This window comes from Papio anubis, chromosome 12, assembly GCF_008728515.1.
Source record: "Papio anubis isolate 15944 chromosome 12, Panubis1.0, whole genome shotgun sequence".
Lineage (NCBI taxonomy): Eukaryota > Metazoa > Chordata > Mammalia > Primates > Cercopithecidae > Papio > Papio anubis.
In genome coordinates this window covers 41654378-41671547 of record NC_044987.1, presented here as the reverse complement: position 1 = coordinate 41671547, position 17170 = coordinate 41654378, and the positions used below count along the sequence as shown (strand labels likewise).

The 17170-nt window shown below is 38.8% G+C and overlaps 1 protein-coding gene and 1 pseudogene across 5 annotated transcripts in view; one reads left to right on the top strand and one right to left on the bottom strand.

The window, feature by feature from the left end:
- FAT3 (FAT atypical cadherin 3) overlaps positions 1-17170 on the top strand; it is a 703955-nt gene that overhangs the window by 527418 nt on the left and 159367 nt on the right. The window lies entirely within an intron of this gene.
- LOC116269937 lies at positions 234-318 on the bottom strand (annotated as a pseudogene).

Here is a 17170-nt window from a genome sequence, read left to right as displayed (position 1 = left end):
TAGGGTGATTTGTTCTATTTGTTTGTTTCCAGATATAAACTTGTTTTTTCCCGACTCTGCTACTGGTGCACTTGATCATCCTGGTAGAGGACAAGGTGCCAGCGCTGCTTTCTCAGTTGTGTGCTTGCAAACAAACTGGCTGACAAACGCAGAGCACTTGATAAATGTCATTGTTATTATTGCTGTGGTTACATGCAGGAAAACAGACTGAAATTTTATTAATATTTTTTTCATGTCAGATGGGTAATAAGATTTGAGGGAGACACATCTCTCCTATGTGTGAAAACCCAGTCATCACACTTATAACTACAAATGGACGCTAGACTGAATTTTTTTTTCTTTTTTTTTTAGATGGAGTCTCGCTCTGTCACCCAGGCTGGAGTGCAGTGGCGTGATCTTGGCTCACTGCAAGCTCCGCCTCCTGGGTTCACGCTATTCTCCTGCCTCAGCCTCCCGAGTAGCTGGGACTACAGGCGCCCGCCACCAAGCTCGGCTAATTTTTTGTATTTCTTGGAGATGGGGGTTCACCATGTTAGCCAGGATGGTCTCGATCTCCTGACCTCATGATCCGCTGGCCTCGGCCTCCCAAAGTGCTGGGATTATAGGTGTGAGCCACTGCACCTGGCCCCCAGACTGAAATTTTAAAAAAGGAAACCGTAACATGATAATGGTAGGTATGGTAGGTAGTGAATGGAAGGATCAGGTGGTCATACTACTTTAAAAAGTTAAGTCAAAATTCAATTAAAAAAAAATTTTTTTAACATCCATTTAATCTGAATACTCTTGAGACTACAAGACTACTCTAGAAATCTTAGTAAATTCCATGCTCAGAATCTATGCTCAGAGGCCGAGGTGGGAGAATCACTTGAGGCCTGGAGACCAGCCCTGGCAACCTACTGAGACCCCATCTCTACAAAAACCTTTAAAAATTAGCCAGTCGTGGTGGCTCATGCCTTAATCCTAGCTACTCAGAAGGCTGATGGGGGAGGATCGCTTGAGCCCAGGAGTTCGAGCCTGCCGTGAGCCATGATGACACCACTGTACTTCAGTCTGAGAGATAGAGTGAGATCCTGTCTCAAAAAGAAAAATTAATATATCAAAATTTTGATATATAAACTCTGAGTTTTAGAGTTTTAGAGTTACTTTTATGTACATTATCACATTTACAGCTCCATGAGGTTGACATTATTTTTCTATTTGGAAGGTGAGGACATGAGCTTTAGAGGGATCCAATCCAAGGCTGATGTAGCAAGGAAAGGAACAGGACCATTGTCCTTTTTATCTTAACTCCAAGTCTAGTGGTTTATACAGAATTTAAGTTACCGTGAAGTTGATGATGCTCCTTATAAAATGTATGTTTGCCTGCTTTGGAATTTGTGCTAGAGGAAAATTTTGTTCATCCAACCCCAGTCTCCAGGTGGGATTCCTAGAAGTTTTCAAACCTGTTTATTAATGTATTTTTTAACATGTGTCAAAATTCTGCTTAGTTCCACAATCATTATTTCTAGGAATTTCTGAAAAAATACCCATTTATGTCTTAAGAATAATCCATTCAAATCTCAAAAAAGACTATTTTTAATCATGTAGTTCTTAAAAATATTTTTTTCATCTTCCTGCCTTTATCATAGGTCTTCTTATGCCTAAGAACTAAAGCAATTTCTTTAAAATGAGCAGAACAGGTTCTTTCCATGATAGTTGATCCTTCTTTATGAAATTGGGTGCTAAGTCAGATTTGGTTTTGAGTTGTCTTCCCTATCACCCACCCCCTCACCCACCAACTTGCATTTTATTGAAGCAAAATATTTCACAGTATTTGTGGTGCCATTAGAATGTCCTTCAGTCCAACACTCTTTATCCTCCTTCTAAAACTTGGCATTTTGCTGTTGAATATGTAAATGTATGTAAGGAAGTTCATTGATGTTCTGCTTTCCAGTTACTCCCAAACCTGTAAATATTTTTGAAGCCTTGAATAGATCATTTGTTCATTATTGGTGTCAGTTTTACCCCCAGGGGACGTTTGGAAATGCCTGGAGACAGTTTTTGGTTGTCACAATAGCAAAGAGCAGGCACCTAGTGGGTAGAGAAAAGGATGCTGCCAGCCATCCTACAGGACAGCCCCCACAACAAAATTATATGACCCCAAATATTCAATACTGCCCTTGTTGATAAATACGGGCCTATATCTACAGCACCCAACTTTCAATTTCATCTTATAGATGTTCAGCTCTCACTGAAGACCACAGAGATACATTAAAACATGCACTTAAACAAGGAGTGGCAGCATCTTTCACCTGATCCAGGTTCTACTCTTACTTTTTCTTGGTGACCTATGCATAGCAAATGGCTTTCATGTCATCTCAAGTCTAGGATAATGATAGTGTCTTACTCTCTGGTGGCTGAATGATTTCTGTGAGGCCTTAGGTTCATTCTCTTGGGGGGAAAAAAAACCTTAGGGCAGTCAGAAGACCCGCCAAGGGCACAGTTGGTTGTGCCTTCATCTGTATCCTCTCTTTATATTTGTAATACAACAGTTTGTTTGTTGTTGTTGTTGTTGTTGTTGTTGAATAATTTAAGGGAGGTGCTTTGGTCTCCTTAATAAATTATATTGTGCCATAATTCCAGTACCTAGCCTAATGGCAACCCATAAAAATTGCTTAATAAATGTTTGTTGAATGAATGATTTTAATTGTTCAGAGTTTCATATTCAGTTATAGATCATAAATTCCAATTGCCTATAGTTTCCTGTCACCTTCCTCAGATTTACTCTGTCTTCTAATTTCTGTTTTGGTTTTTGCACTGGTTTTATTTTTGCCATCAGGGGATATATTTTTGTATTCATTTAATTTACTAATTTACTCATATCAATTTACTAATTGTTTATTATTCTAGGTACCGGTAGCATTGTCAGAAAGGTTTAAGGAGTGAGGAAGCAAACATGAGTAAAGACAATGTGTAATTTAATTATAATACAGCGAGTGACTGAATGCTATTAGAATCTATTTACAGAAAGATCAAAATAAAATAATAAAATTTGAGACATAGAGGAGAAGCTTCTAGAAGCGAAATAACAATCAGTGCCCCTGGAAGTAGGATGAGGTTTGAACAGGAATTTTTTCCATCCATTACTCACTCACTCACCTACTCATTAATCCTGTAAGCATATTTTGAATGCCTGCTCTGTGGCTAGGGACACAAAGATGAATAAGATATTGCTTATACCGTCAAGCCATCATCACAACAGTAGAGAATAAGAGAAAAACATTGCTTTTGGATCAGATGGGTTTGCCATGAGAATCCTGGTTTCTCCATTGCTTCTGAGCTGTACAACCCTTGGGCAAATTTCAATTATGTCTCAATGTCCATATTTGTTACATGGGAATAGCAATATCTGCCTCGCAGAGATTTTACTAAAATTACATGAAATAACATGTTAATTATTCAACAAACATTTATAGAGAACCCATTACTTTCCAGATACTAGATTAAGCCCTAGAGGTTAAGCACTGGGGATACAAACACAAATGACCCTCCACCCCTGTCTTCCAAGGGACAGTTTGATAAGTGCTTTGGGAGAGATCACAGAGCAGGAGTGCTTGACTTGGACGGTGGAAAAGTCATGAAGGACCACTTCCCTGTGGGATAACCACTGAGTTTGATGTTAAAAAACGTTGGAAGTTAGACCCAGGAAAAAACTTCACCACACAGGGTATTCCAGACGTAAGAACGCAGGCTTGCTGAGGGGTAAGTAGCTGACTAGAGCCTAGAGAAGAGGGAAGATGTGGAGTAGGGGAGACAGGGACAGTGGGACACAAGGGTAGCAAAGACTGAGGCACAAGGCTGGATGTCAGCAGGCTATGTGTGCCTTGTTAGAGAGTGTAAATTCAACTGGAAGCCACTGGAAGAAACAAGCTCAGTAACCATCTAACACATGAGTAAAACAAGTCTACATTCTGGAAGGTTTGGGGGAAGACTCAAGTGAACTGGGCACATTCTGGTGTTACTAGCCAAAGACTTGTACATGAAAATTTAGGAAATTAATTTGAATAGGTAATATGAGGCAAGGCTGTGATAGAATTTGGTAGTCTTGGTGGTCGTTTATCTACAAAATGATACATTGTTTTAGCACCATGTGTACAATGTCCTAGATGAGGAAAAGACTTGAGGCTTGAATACCAGATATGAGATTGTGACTTAGTTATCAAATTGTAGGGTCCAGGTCTAGGGGAGAGCAATTGAAACATACGTGAAGAGATGGACAGCAGTCTTCTGAGAAGAATCATCAGTATGAGACAGAGAGGGTAGAGCCCACAGCTCTATAAGCTTAAGTAAATGAAAGCATGGTGGTCCCTGGGTTGAAAGGCCAATGTGACTTGAGAGAGAAGATATGAGTTGAGTTTGGCACGTTATGTTTTAAATGCAAGAGAGGCAAAAAAGTGAAACTTCCTATTGAGACCTTAGATATATGGGATGAAATCTTGTGCAGGAAACTGAAGCTATAGGTACAGATTTGGGAATCCTCACAATAGAGATGATTGTTTGGGGGTATATAAATGCTTCTTGATATTCTTTATGTCCATTTTTGAAGGTTTTCTAATGTTAATTAGGAGCTTTAGTCTGATATTCAATTAACAGAGCAGTGCTTTTAAGTATACTTTCCTTTGCTGCAAAGCATCTGTTTAATATGTGCTACTACCTAATATGCCAGGAAGTTCTGGGTCCCCAATAACTCTCTTGTGATAAATCGGCACCTTTGGAAGTTACATGAGGTTTTCCAGCCTCCAAAGCACTCTCTGAGTATCTGATGTTTTAATACAGAGGAGTACATTAATGGTTTAATTATGGTAAGAATTCTTAATAACCAGATCCTGAGTATGGGAGTCTACCTGCTTCTTCTGGAAGAAGGATTATCTCTGGAAGGGAGAGAGAAGCAAGCTGTGGTTCAGTTTGTGTCACCTGTGTCAGTGGGATGCCACATGTTTGAGTTAGTAATGTGTATCCAGCACTGGCTTAGATACTAAGAATACAGCAAGTTCTTTCTGTTGCTAGTCCAGCAAACAAGCACAAGATGTGTAGAGAAGGGATTACATAGACGTCTGTTCCAAAGGCTGGTAAGCACTAGAAGAAGCAGAGGCTGACCTTGTTCAGGGCAGTAGGATTTTTAAAAATCACAATATAATGGCATTTTAACTGAACCCTAAAGTCTAAGTAACATTTACTCTGGAAGTTAAATGAAATAATGTTGCTTGGTTATTATAATAATAATGCACTAGAAAATAAAGTCAATTAATTTTTTTTAAAAAAGCAATGCTCTTATTTGCTTGGAACACTGTAAGTACTCAAAAATGAAGAAAAAGAAAAGTAGACATTTGCCAGGTAGTCAGGAAGAAACAGGAACAATGTATATATTTCAGAGAGAAGGAACAAGGTGTGTGTGTAACAAAACTACAGAGACAGGAAGAGTAGGCACAGCGTGCATGTTTGCTGGGAGATCATACTGAAAATAGTGACAAACAAATTATCATATTTGATTTAAAAAATGATCCCTGAGCCTGCAAAAAGGAGCATGGCTTATGAATAGAGGAAGATCAGATAAAAGGAGACCGGTCAGGAGGCTATAGCTCAGATCTAGGTAAGAATGAATGGGGATCTGAACTAAGGTAGGAGATGGAGAAGAGATGATAGATTTTAGATAGATCTAGGTGGTAGAATTAACAGAATTTGGTGGCTAATTAAATGTGATAATAAACAGGCAAAGAGGATTCTAGAACACCTCCCAGCAGGAACTCCCAGTGGAGTTTGAGCATGTCTTGTCTGACTTAGGGCATGCATATCTGAAACCACCTTGTGCTGAATGACAAGCCTGATTTTTCCAGCACCAATGCTCTTCTTGATTGTTTGCGTGACACTTTGGGAAGTAGCATTAACACTCTTAGGTCACTAGGGGGCTAATCATAGCCATTTTCATGATTGCAATACTGAATTGGAGTTTTCAGAGAATAATCATGGCAGTTCACATAAGGGTCTTTCCTGGAAGAGGCGCTCACTGTCTTCGGACAATGTCATTTGCATTAAGACCATTCCATGAGGCTAGTGTCATAAAAATCATTACTTATACAGCTTTTGCTCTCAAATCTTTAGTCATTCCAGGTGTCTACTGAATACTAAATTCTTTGTTCCATCCAGCTGTAAATGTGTTAAGCTGATACATACAAACTATTCACAAATGAATGACTAGAAGGATGGATGGATGAGCATAGATAGATAGATAGATAGATAGATAGATAGATAGATAGATAGAAATTAATGACAGCAGTTAGTGCTCTATTTCCATGAGCATGTTAACAATTTTAAAGAAAAATTTATTTACAATGATTTAGTAAAACCATAAACCTGCATTTAAAACCTACATTGGCGATACGTAAAGCACTGTGTTGGACTATTACATACTAGATTCAAAGCCCTTAGAAGACAGAGGTGGAGGGTCATTTATGTTTGTACCTCTAGTGCTTAACCTAGTATCTGGAAAGTAATGGGTTCTCTATAGATGTTTGTGGAATAATTAACATGTTATTTCATTTAATTCTAGTAAAATCTCTGTGAGGTAGATATTACTATTCCCATGTAACAAATATGGATATTGAGACATAATTTATATTTGCCCAAGGTTGTGCAGCTCAGAAGCAATGGAAAAACCAGCATTCTTATGGCAAACCTGTCTGATCCAGAAGCAATGTTTTTCTCTTACTCTCCACTCTTGTGAAGACGGCTCTTTGAAGGCATTGTCTAATCCTTCTTGAGCTTCTGCACAGTTCCTAGTTGGGAGCTGAGTTACTCTTTCAGATCATAGAGAAGTCTCATTATTGGCAACCAAACTGTTGTGCTGACCCAGACATTTTATATCTGGAGCTGCCATTTGAGAGTCACCAGCAGAGGGTTCAAGTTCAGGTAAGCCACAGCCTACCAGCTTTGGGAAATGATGAGGATAATGACATTCCTGACCCCAGCTTTCCAAGATGCTCACCAAGCCCAAATGTGCACCTGTGCAGAGCAAGCCATAATTCCTTACCTCAGACCGCTAACCATGTTCAGATAACCATGAAAATGATTTCCATTGATTCAGTAGAACCTAATTATACTGCAAAAGAATGAAGTTGAGTAGAAGAATGACATTTGGGGACAGAATTGTTAAGTAATGAAAAATAAAAGTAATGGCAATTGACCCTTGAGGTGTCTGATCAGACCCACACATGACTGCTAGGAAAATAAATTGGTTGTAAGGGATCTATACCTTCTCTGTGAACCCCAGGCCATTAGCATTGTCCTTTCCATTTCTCCAGGAAGTTCTCAGGCTTCATTTAGCCACTGATACTGTAGAAATTTCATCTTTAGGAAGAAAGTCATAAATATAGCAACACCTATACTCTTTTGAAAAGGAAAGATTCCTAGTATCTGGGCAATAAAGTGAGAATTTGATTCATTTATTTAAAAGATCTCCCAGGTGCAAATTCATTTACTTCTAGGGTGGTCTTTTTTTTTTTTCCTTTTACATTTGTAAAAAGAGATATGATCCTCCCACCCCTTCCCATCTCACTGATGTCTTTAAAAAACTGGAACCAGAGTCTGATTACAGACATTTGTTGCCATGAAGACACAACGGAATGTGGTTAAGGGAGAAGAAAGAGCCTTAACTATGAATTATTTTCCTTTGATGGCTAATTTTTTTTCTCTTATACCTTTCCAAAAAGGTGGCAAGGTGACATCTATTTAGAGTGTATTTAATTGCAACTTTCAGAAGACTGAAACAGTAATATCTCATAGAATCCTCAGTCACAATTCAAAATGTTTGGAGAAGCAGAAGATGAAGTGTACTCTCAGCAGAGGGGAAAGAAATTGGAATTTCAAGTAATCTGCCTGGTCTGCTGGTTACACTGTGTAACGGAGGATATACCAGCCCTTGATTTTTGTCTTTGATTTCCATTCATCTGGGATCCTTTCCTTATGATCAGGGACTCTGTGGGTAGCCATGGTGCTTAAAATCTAAGGAATAGCAAAGAGAATTTTGTTCTATTATAAAGTGGTGGTGTCAGATGCAAGTAATTGGATCCTAATCCCTATCTACAGCAATTCAAAGACAGGTTAAAAATCTCACCCAGAGCATCTTCCTAAACCACAGTTAAATGGTGTGTGTATATATACACATCACTGTGTATGTGTATGTGTGTATGTGTTTGTGTGTGTGTGTGTGAGAGAGAGAGAATATTCATAAAGAAACACACAATAAAGTCATGTGGATTACAAAAATTGATGACATCGTCATTAGATAAGAATCAACCTTGTTTAATTTTTACATAGAATTACTAAAAATAAGCAGTCAGAATTTTCCATGTATTTCAGTTAGTTTTTTTTTTTTTTAATTCAGTGGAATTAATTACTGTAATTTGGGAAGAATGAACTTTGTTTTAGTTCAGAAAACGTATTACTCACATAATGGATCCCAGGAGCCATACACTGTCAAGAATTGTTCAGTTGTGTAACCGTGTTATCAAGAAACCTCATTCCTCCTCCCTTGGAATCAGGCCTCACAGAATCTGGCTCCCTGCTCGTTTCAAAAAAGATACCAGAAACAAATAGAGCTACTGATTTTTCATTGTTCACATTGAGACAGGGCATCAGAGTGGGTAGGGAGAATTAGGACAAATAAACTTACTCTCCTATAAACCTTATAAACCTTTACTTCTTACATTTCAAAAGGATGTGTAAAACCTGTGATCTTTTCTTCTATAGCATTTCGTGAGAAGTAACGGTCTTAAGGTTAAACAGGACATTGAGAAATCCTCTAGGAAGCCCTCTGAAATAATACAAATATATCATCACTCCAGATAGATTTAAAACATCCAATTTTATGAGGAAGAATTCCGTAATCACCTTATGAGAAGAGAACTCAATAGTATAGATTTTTACTGTGGGGACGTTTAATTCCCCAAAAGTAAAGGGCATTTATTTAAAACACCAGGTTCCCCAAGATACTAGAGTAACATTTAAAATGGTACCAAAGCATTGATGATCCCATTGGGAATTTGTAGCCTGACTACTTTTGCACACAGTCTGCATACAGAGCTTTGTCTCACTTCCGCATCCCTTTGTGATTTGTAATCATGGCTGTCATCTCCTCCAGATGGGAAGCTCCTGTGGGGCAAGGACCATGTTTTTGTTCATCATCATCTCTCTCTCACGGTGCTTTTACATTGCGGGTCCTCAAGGAGTGATTACTGAACACATAATACATAGTACAGATCAGAAATAGTGAATTCAGAGTACTCTGATATAAACAATACAAGTCTTTGATGAAGACATGCTACTTCCCCACTTATGCAACAAATATGTTTAGTTATTTTTTCCTGGAAGTGTATGTCCATTTTGTTGTGTTATCCACCTGGATTTCACAAAATGTTGAATCTTGTATCGCTATGCTGTCACCTATGAACTGAGTGACTCTGGGCAAAGCTTTTGATCTTGCTGGATTTTTCATCCGTTATCAAGTGGGGTTAATATTGCTTAACCAACTTTCCTAGTCAAGTTGTTGGGAAAATCAAATGTGATCACAGATACTAAAGTACTTGGAAGTAGTATGAACAAAGGGGCCTCAATATTATTGTTGTGACTGAAGACTTACAATATGATGAGTCCCTGTCATTCTATAGCTTTCAATAATAAATTACCCTGGCAGCAGACCCACAAACTCAAAAGCACCAAGATAGAGCACTGAGAACTGGGCCAACCTAGGGATCCTAAGTCTGTCTAAGGCGAAGCTACATAAGAGGCATAAGAGGACAGATGGGTCTCACACTAAGCCTTTCCTGGATTGCAGTGATATGTCTTAGGACTCTGATTATCTGATTGCAAAACCAAAGGGAGCAGAACTTGGACAACAGCCATACATCTTTGCCAAGTAGCCTTCAGCTGCTGGTGATGCAATGACCTGATACCTCATGCAATCTTTTTGTTTTTTGTAATTTCTGGAGATTTCCAGGGAAGACTGTGAGCCTGCATGTTATGGTAATGATCTTATCCATTGAAGCATGCAAACAGATAACTCTTTATGATCAATAGATATCCCTATTGCCTTAAAGCCTATTCAAGAATCATTTTTATTGTAAGCTTTCTGATGGAATTTTTAATGTAGCAAAAATCTAATCAGTTTGGAAGTTTCATAAACTGATTCCTCTTACTGTTATATGGCAAGACTTCCCAGAACATTCTCTCTGTATTTCGGTGAATTATTTCTTCCTAGTTTGGCTGGATATTAGAATCCCTGACATACTCTTTTGACAAAACCAGAAGGAAAAGAAAGGTGTTTATTCACAAAGTTACATGTTAAGTGTAGAATGAGATTTTTCAGGACAGTTGGAGCAAATAACCTTCCGTGAGTGTGCACTGTGGTGTTAAACTGCACACATGCTTGGCAATCTCTGCTGCCTTTCACATACTCTGAAACGTGGTTTGGGAATATTTCTCCCAAAATGCTTTTGCCATAAAATAGAAACAGCTTTGGCTCCCAACTAAATAAAGTTCTTACAAAGAGACATTCATTATTCATTGCTCACTTTTCTCCAGTGCTGTCCACCAGAAATCTCAAGACCTTTCACACATAGGTACTCGTGGGCCTGATCTTCTGAGAAAGTTTTGGGAGAAAGTACAACTATCTTGGCAATGTCATGCCCCGCTCCACTAAATGAATGGTGAGGATGTATCCATTAAGCACAAGGATGACTCCAGCCTGAATTAATTTAGCTTCTAGTAGGGAGTTAACTTTGATCATGATAATAACACTCTGAGAGTAATGTCCAAGATTATAAATCATCATCTGTAAAAACTACTTGTATTCTACTTTCACTCAGCAAAACAGCTGAGTACTTATTGAAAGTCTTTCTTTTGAAATACCTTTTCAATGCTTTTGGCTGGGCAAAAAGACTATTTCTAGAATTTACAGATACACAACTGAGTTATACATTTTTCATTGACTCTGGAGGCAGTGTGACTCTCCTTTATCTTTCATTATTTAACACATTTAATCTATTTGGCTTTTGACATCTGCAGAAAGTTCACCAGCCACTTTTTTCACGTTACTTAGACCTCATGATAGGGGCTGCCTGGGGCGGAATGATGAGAACATTCTTCCTTAGCTGTCTGCGTCCCCTGTTGAAAAGCAAAAGTGAAGAATGATTGGAGTCTTTAAATGGAAGTTAAGCAGATGAATGTTAACTGGGAGTGGAGTGGAAGTTTTAGGCTTTAAAAAAATTATTATTTTAGGAGAGTATTAATTCTCTTAAATTATTGGATTTCTGAATCCATGTGATTTCATGGTCAAAAGATAATTGCTTTTTCCCCTTATCTCAGGGAAAGTGGATTTTAAAAATCATGTAAGTGCTTAAAAAGCATTTCAAATTTTCAAGAATTTATAATGAAAGAGATATTAGAACACCCATGTGATTTTATTTAAACACTCTTTACTACAGTAGTAACATTTCCAGACTTTTCATTTGATTGGTCAGTTTTGCATTTTATATTTGTGATTGGTTTCACTTTCTGGATACATTGAGTTATTTCTCTGCTAATATTTTTCATGTCTGAGTTTTTCTGTCTTTGGCAATTTACCTCTTCCATATATTTCCTTTACTTATCCTGCCCTAGGCACCAGGAATAGAAAAATGAAAGACACAACGTCTGCCCTCAGAGAACTCAGAGATATATATATATATTTTGAGACAGTCTCACTCTGTCACCCAGGCTGGAGTGCAGTGGCACATATCATGGCCCACTGCACCCTGTACCTCCAGTGCTCAAGCAATCCTTCCACCTTAGCCTCCCTAGTAACTGGGACCAGAGGTGTACACCACCATGTCTGGTTAATTTTTAAATTTTCGTAGAGACGAACTCTCACCATGTTACCCAAGCTGATCTTGAACTCCTGGGTTCAGGCAATCCTCCTACCACCGCCTCACAAATTGCTGGGGTTACAGGCATGAACTACCATACCTGGCCACATACATACTTTTTGGAGAGACAGACAGAATGGTTAAAATACAGGCGCATAGGTGATTTGATGGAAATGAGCATAAATTCTGAAGGAACACAGAAGAGGAACTTCATTTAGACCTGGGACTAAATATGTGTGTCTCACATTCTCCTGGAAAGCAAGAACTGGTGACTATAAATATATGTATAATAAATGTGCTGAATACACATACATGAAAATACTTCCTAAATATTAGTTATTAATTACAGTATTCACCTTGAATTTATCTGTTTGAATCTATTTAAGTCTACTGAGTTGATCTTTATTTAAAATTTACATGTACTCCCTTTCGTCTTGTGGAAGTAATTAAAATACTTTATCCAAGATGAACCATCTTTCTGTTTTAGTAGCTGTATCCTGAGACCCATTTCCCCACAGACTTGAATTTTATTATGTGTAAAGAACAAATACTACCTGTTGTGTGATGAATACAAGAGTTTAATAGCTCTGTTAATAGGATAATGAATAATGTTTGTTTCCAACCAACAGGATATCTACCTAATTTATTAACAATCAAAGATCCAACTCAAAATTAAAATAACATGCTATTAGAAGTGAGAAAACAAAACAGGATAATTTCTTCACCAATGCAAGGCCTTGTTCCTGATGCCTCTTATGAAAACCAAAAGGAACTGATATTAGTTCGGCATCTGTTATGTGTCAGGACATGTGCTGGATGCTGCCAGTACAATGGATGATATGGCATTGTCTTATCCCCCAGAGAGCTTCCAAGCTAACTGAAGGCAAGGGTGTGAAAGAAGACAGATATGTAACAATTAGATATGGAATTGGGGACATGTTAGCATCTGAACAAAGTCAAGTGAAACATACAAAGGAATAATTCTATCTGAATGTGGTCTCTGAGAAGGCATCATAAAGGGACAGACAGTACAGCAGGCCTCAGAGGATTTTGTAAGAACTACAAGAATAGGGAGTAAGGGAGATTCCATGCAATGGGAACCCCAATCAAAGCAGCAAGGGCCTTGGAAGTACGTGCTCCATGTTGGGAGAACAAATGGACTGTGAGCTCCCTGAGGGAAAGGAGCCCATATTGCTTTACCACTGTTTACCTAGTGCTGTGGTTTGGATATGTCCCCGAAAGTTTATGTGTTGGAAACAATCCACAATGCAACCATGTCAAGAGGTAGAACTTTTAAGAGGTGATTAGGTTAGAGGGCTGTGCCTCCATGGATGGATTGAAGCTCTTATCTCAGGAGTGGGTTCTGGATAAAAAGGATAAGCTATGCCTTCTTCCTCTCTTGCTCTTGCCCTTCCACCTTCCGCCATGAAATGATGCAGCAAGAAGGTCCTGGCCACTTGATGGCACCTTTATGTTGGACTTCCCAGGCTCCAGAACTGTGAGCGAAATAAACTTCTATTGTTTATCAATTTCCTAGTCTCAGATATTCTGTTACAGCAACACAAATCAGACTAAGACACCCAGCATCTAAAACACTGCACACTGCAGGCACGGTAAATTTATGTTGAATTAATTGATCTGATTGTGTGATTAAAACTCTAGGTGTAGGGGGGATAGACACTGGAGGCTAAGAATAGCACAGTGGATAGATGGTATCAATACTACAGGATCTTGTATATTAATACTGAAGAGTATGGACTTAATCCTGTAATTAAGCACTTCTTAAAGTATGTTCCTTGAACTATCAGACCTACACCACTCAGAATTCTGCCATCAGATATGTTTCAGAAACACTGGTTTAAATGGTTAAGCAGTTTCTTTTGCTTAGACTCCCTTGGTCTTTACTCCAGTAATGCACATTGTAAAGCTCCAAGAGGGGTTTATAATGTCCTTCAAACTTCTAGGATCCTGGCCACTCTTTTAAGGGGAGCACCTTGTAGGCTTGGTGTTCTCCATGACACCGTTTATGAAATCTGCTGTAAGCAATAAGGAGCCAGTAAAGACCTTTCAGCAGGAGATTGATATGCTTAGAATTTCAGTCTTCTAGAGAATGGCATTGGGTGAGGCAATATTGGAGTCAGGGAGACCAACTTGAAGACAGATGCAGTGGTTTAGGAAGGAGATGATGAGAGCTTGACACCAATGGTAGAGAAGGTGCCAAGAAATATAACTGACATTTAAGAAGTAGCACTTTAGGGGCATTGTTATATTGTGTAGGTTGTGCCGTATGCAGGGACACCTGGCCAAGTGGGCCCCAGGGCACTGAATCCAGCCCACGTTCATTGTTGCCAAGCTGTGCATCCAGGCACAGGGCCACATGTGCCCTGAGAAGGGCAGCTTGCTATGACTTGAGTATTTGCTTCCTTCAAAACTCATGTTGAAGTTTAATCCCCAATGTGGCAGTATTGGGTGACAGGACCTTGAAGAGATGATTGGATCATGAGGGCTCTCCTATGAATGGATTTATTGGGTTAGTAGAGTAATGGGTTTACATAACAGGGGAACTGTGGGCTTTATAAGAGGAAGAGAGACCTGAGCTAGCAAGTTAGTACATTCAGCCCCCTTCCTGTGTGATGCCCTGCACCGCCTCATGACTCTCCAGAGTCCCCACCAGGAAGAAGACTCCTACCAGATGCATCCCTCAACCTTGGACTTCTCAGCCTCTCTAACTGTAAGAAATGAGTTTCCTTTCTTTATAAATTGCCCAGTTTCAGCTATTATGTTATAAGCAATAGAAAGCGACTAAGAGACTGCCAATATCTAATTCACAGCCAGCTATGGCCCTAGTCAATGACTGATGAGATGTTGGGAGGAACAAGAGAATTGTCCAAGATGACTCATATTTCTGTTCTAAACTATGATATAGATAAAGATGTCTTAATTTTTTATTCTAATTTCTTTTGATTCTTCTAAAACTATAGTATCTGAAATCATAATACCTAGAGAAGGAATGATGAATGTGCAACTCTGCTGCTCTGAATGGTCTCTTCCAAGAGTTACAGTTTTATCTTTACCATACATTAAAGTGTACATACTGTCATTGCAGAGAGATTGTTATCAAGACCTCGAACCAAGGGTTACAAACACAAATGCCCACAGAAGCATCATAAATGAGTGATATCTGTAGCACACATATTAAATGTTTTTCATTTACAGTAAGAAACATAGTCTCTTCATTTGTCTAAATATGCAGTGTTCCCCATTTATATTTTATAACCATTTTTTATAGGAACATGAGTAGTGAGAAGTACTTTTCTATTCTAAGAAAAGCTTCTGCACAACCGTGATGATGAATGATAACTGACATTGTGGTAGTGTTAGGGACACAGTAGAGACTGGTGGGCCAGTATTTTTTTTTATTTTTTAGGCGAAGCTAGGAATTTGAATTTTTATATGAAATCTCTCTCATTTTAAATGTTGGCAGAAATTTTTACAATACACTGTATGGGCCAAAAAAAGAAAGCATTATCTCTGGGCCACCAGTTCATGATCTCTACCTTAGTCTATATTATACATACACATGAGCCTAATTTCTGTAAGTTGATCTATTTAAAATTCATATATTTAGGTAGGCAAGGTGTTAAATTACCTGCTAAATCGCCTGGAAATCCCTGTTGAATTGCTGAGAGGAGAAAGCAGTGTTTGCTCAGCTAGTAATTAGAGCCGTGTCCTTATTTTTGCATTAAGCCTTTACTGTGGAAAGAAAAGCCAAAAATCTGGTGCCTGGTGGAAGAGTTAGTGCTTAAATCCAAATAGCATCATCAATGGAGCTAAAGCATGAGAATCTGCCAAGACAAAAGTAACTTAAAGCATGAAGTCCAGCACTATGAAATAGAAGGGAAGCTACCAATATATACTTTCTGTTGTAATTTATATCTGGTGGATTCTGTTTCATGGAGAGGAGAATGTGGAATAGTATATCGACTAAGGCCTTGATGTCAAGGGAGTTGTGAAATAGTGCAGAGGGATTTAGACCTGCGGCTAATATGATGTCACATCTTGGTTCATGGCAGAAATTTCTTAACGGCCCACATGTGAGCACATAGATTGGACCCATCTGTTTGAAAAGGGGAGTGAGCACATGGGTGGTAATCACCATTGTGCTAAAGAAACTTTGAGGAGGTGTTTAGTTCCTGCTGATAGGAAAGATTAGAATCAAGCAAGTTTTATGAATAGAAAATGATGAGCAGATGAGCCTGGAAGGAAATGGAAATGTGCTGAGATTAGTAGCTGATGCATACCTCTCTGCAGGGAAAAAGAAAAAAGAAAAAAAAAAAAAAACTTTAAGAGATGTCAGGCTGGGAAATACTTTATTTCCTGAAATGCAAATAAAAGATTTGGACAAAGCTGTAATAGCAGCTGCTGCCAAAATGAATTGGTCAAGAATCTTTCTAAAAAAGTTGCCATTTAGCAGTTGTTGGGTCTAAACACAGGGAAGAAAAGATACCTTCATTGTCCTGAAATGCAAGGTTCATGAATGCATGCATTCAACCAACAAATATTTGTTGGGAACCAACTATATGTAGTCCTGTGGTAGGCCCTGGAGTGGCTCACACACTTGTAGGAATCAGTGCCCTGCCAAAGACAGACCATGGGTACTTGGAAAGGATGGACTATGAGCTTTCTCCTGGTGCTTCCCAATAATGCAATGTCTTTGGACAAAGAGAACGCTCACCAAAATGAGTAACGTGATTCACTGGCCCCAAGGCCTGGGTTCCCTTGGTTCCATGGAGCAGAGCATTTTCAGTTTGAGCATTTTCAAATTGTATTCTTTCCTAAAAGCACAACTTTTTAGGCAAAATGTAAGTTATTAAAAGCAGTTCAGAGAAAACTCCTTGTATTAGTCTGTTCTCATGCTGCTAATAAAGATGTAACTGAAACTCGGTAATTTACAAAGGAAAGAAGTTTAATTAACTCACAGTTCCACATGGCTGGGGAGGTCTCACAATCATGGTGGAAGGCAAATGAGGAGCAAAGTCATGTCTTACATAGCAGCAGGCTAGAGGCTTGTGCAGGAAAACTCTCATTTATAAAACCATCAGATCCCATGAAACTTATTCACTACCAAGAGAACAATATGGGGGAAACCGCACCCGTGATTCAGTTATCTCCACCTGGTCCCACCCTTGACACGCAGGGATTATTACAATTCAAGGTGAGATCTGGGTGGGGAT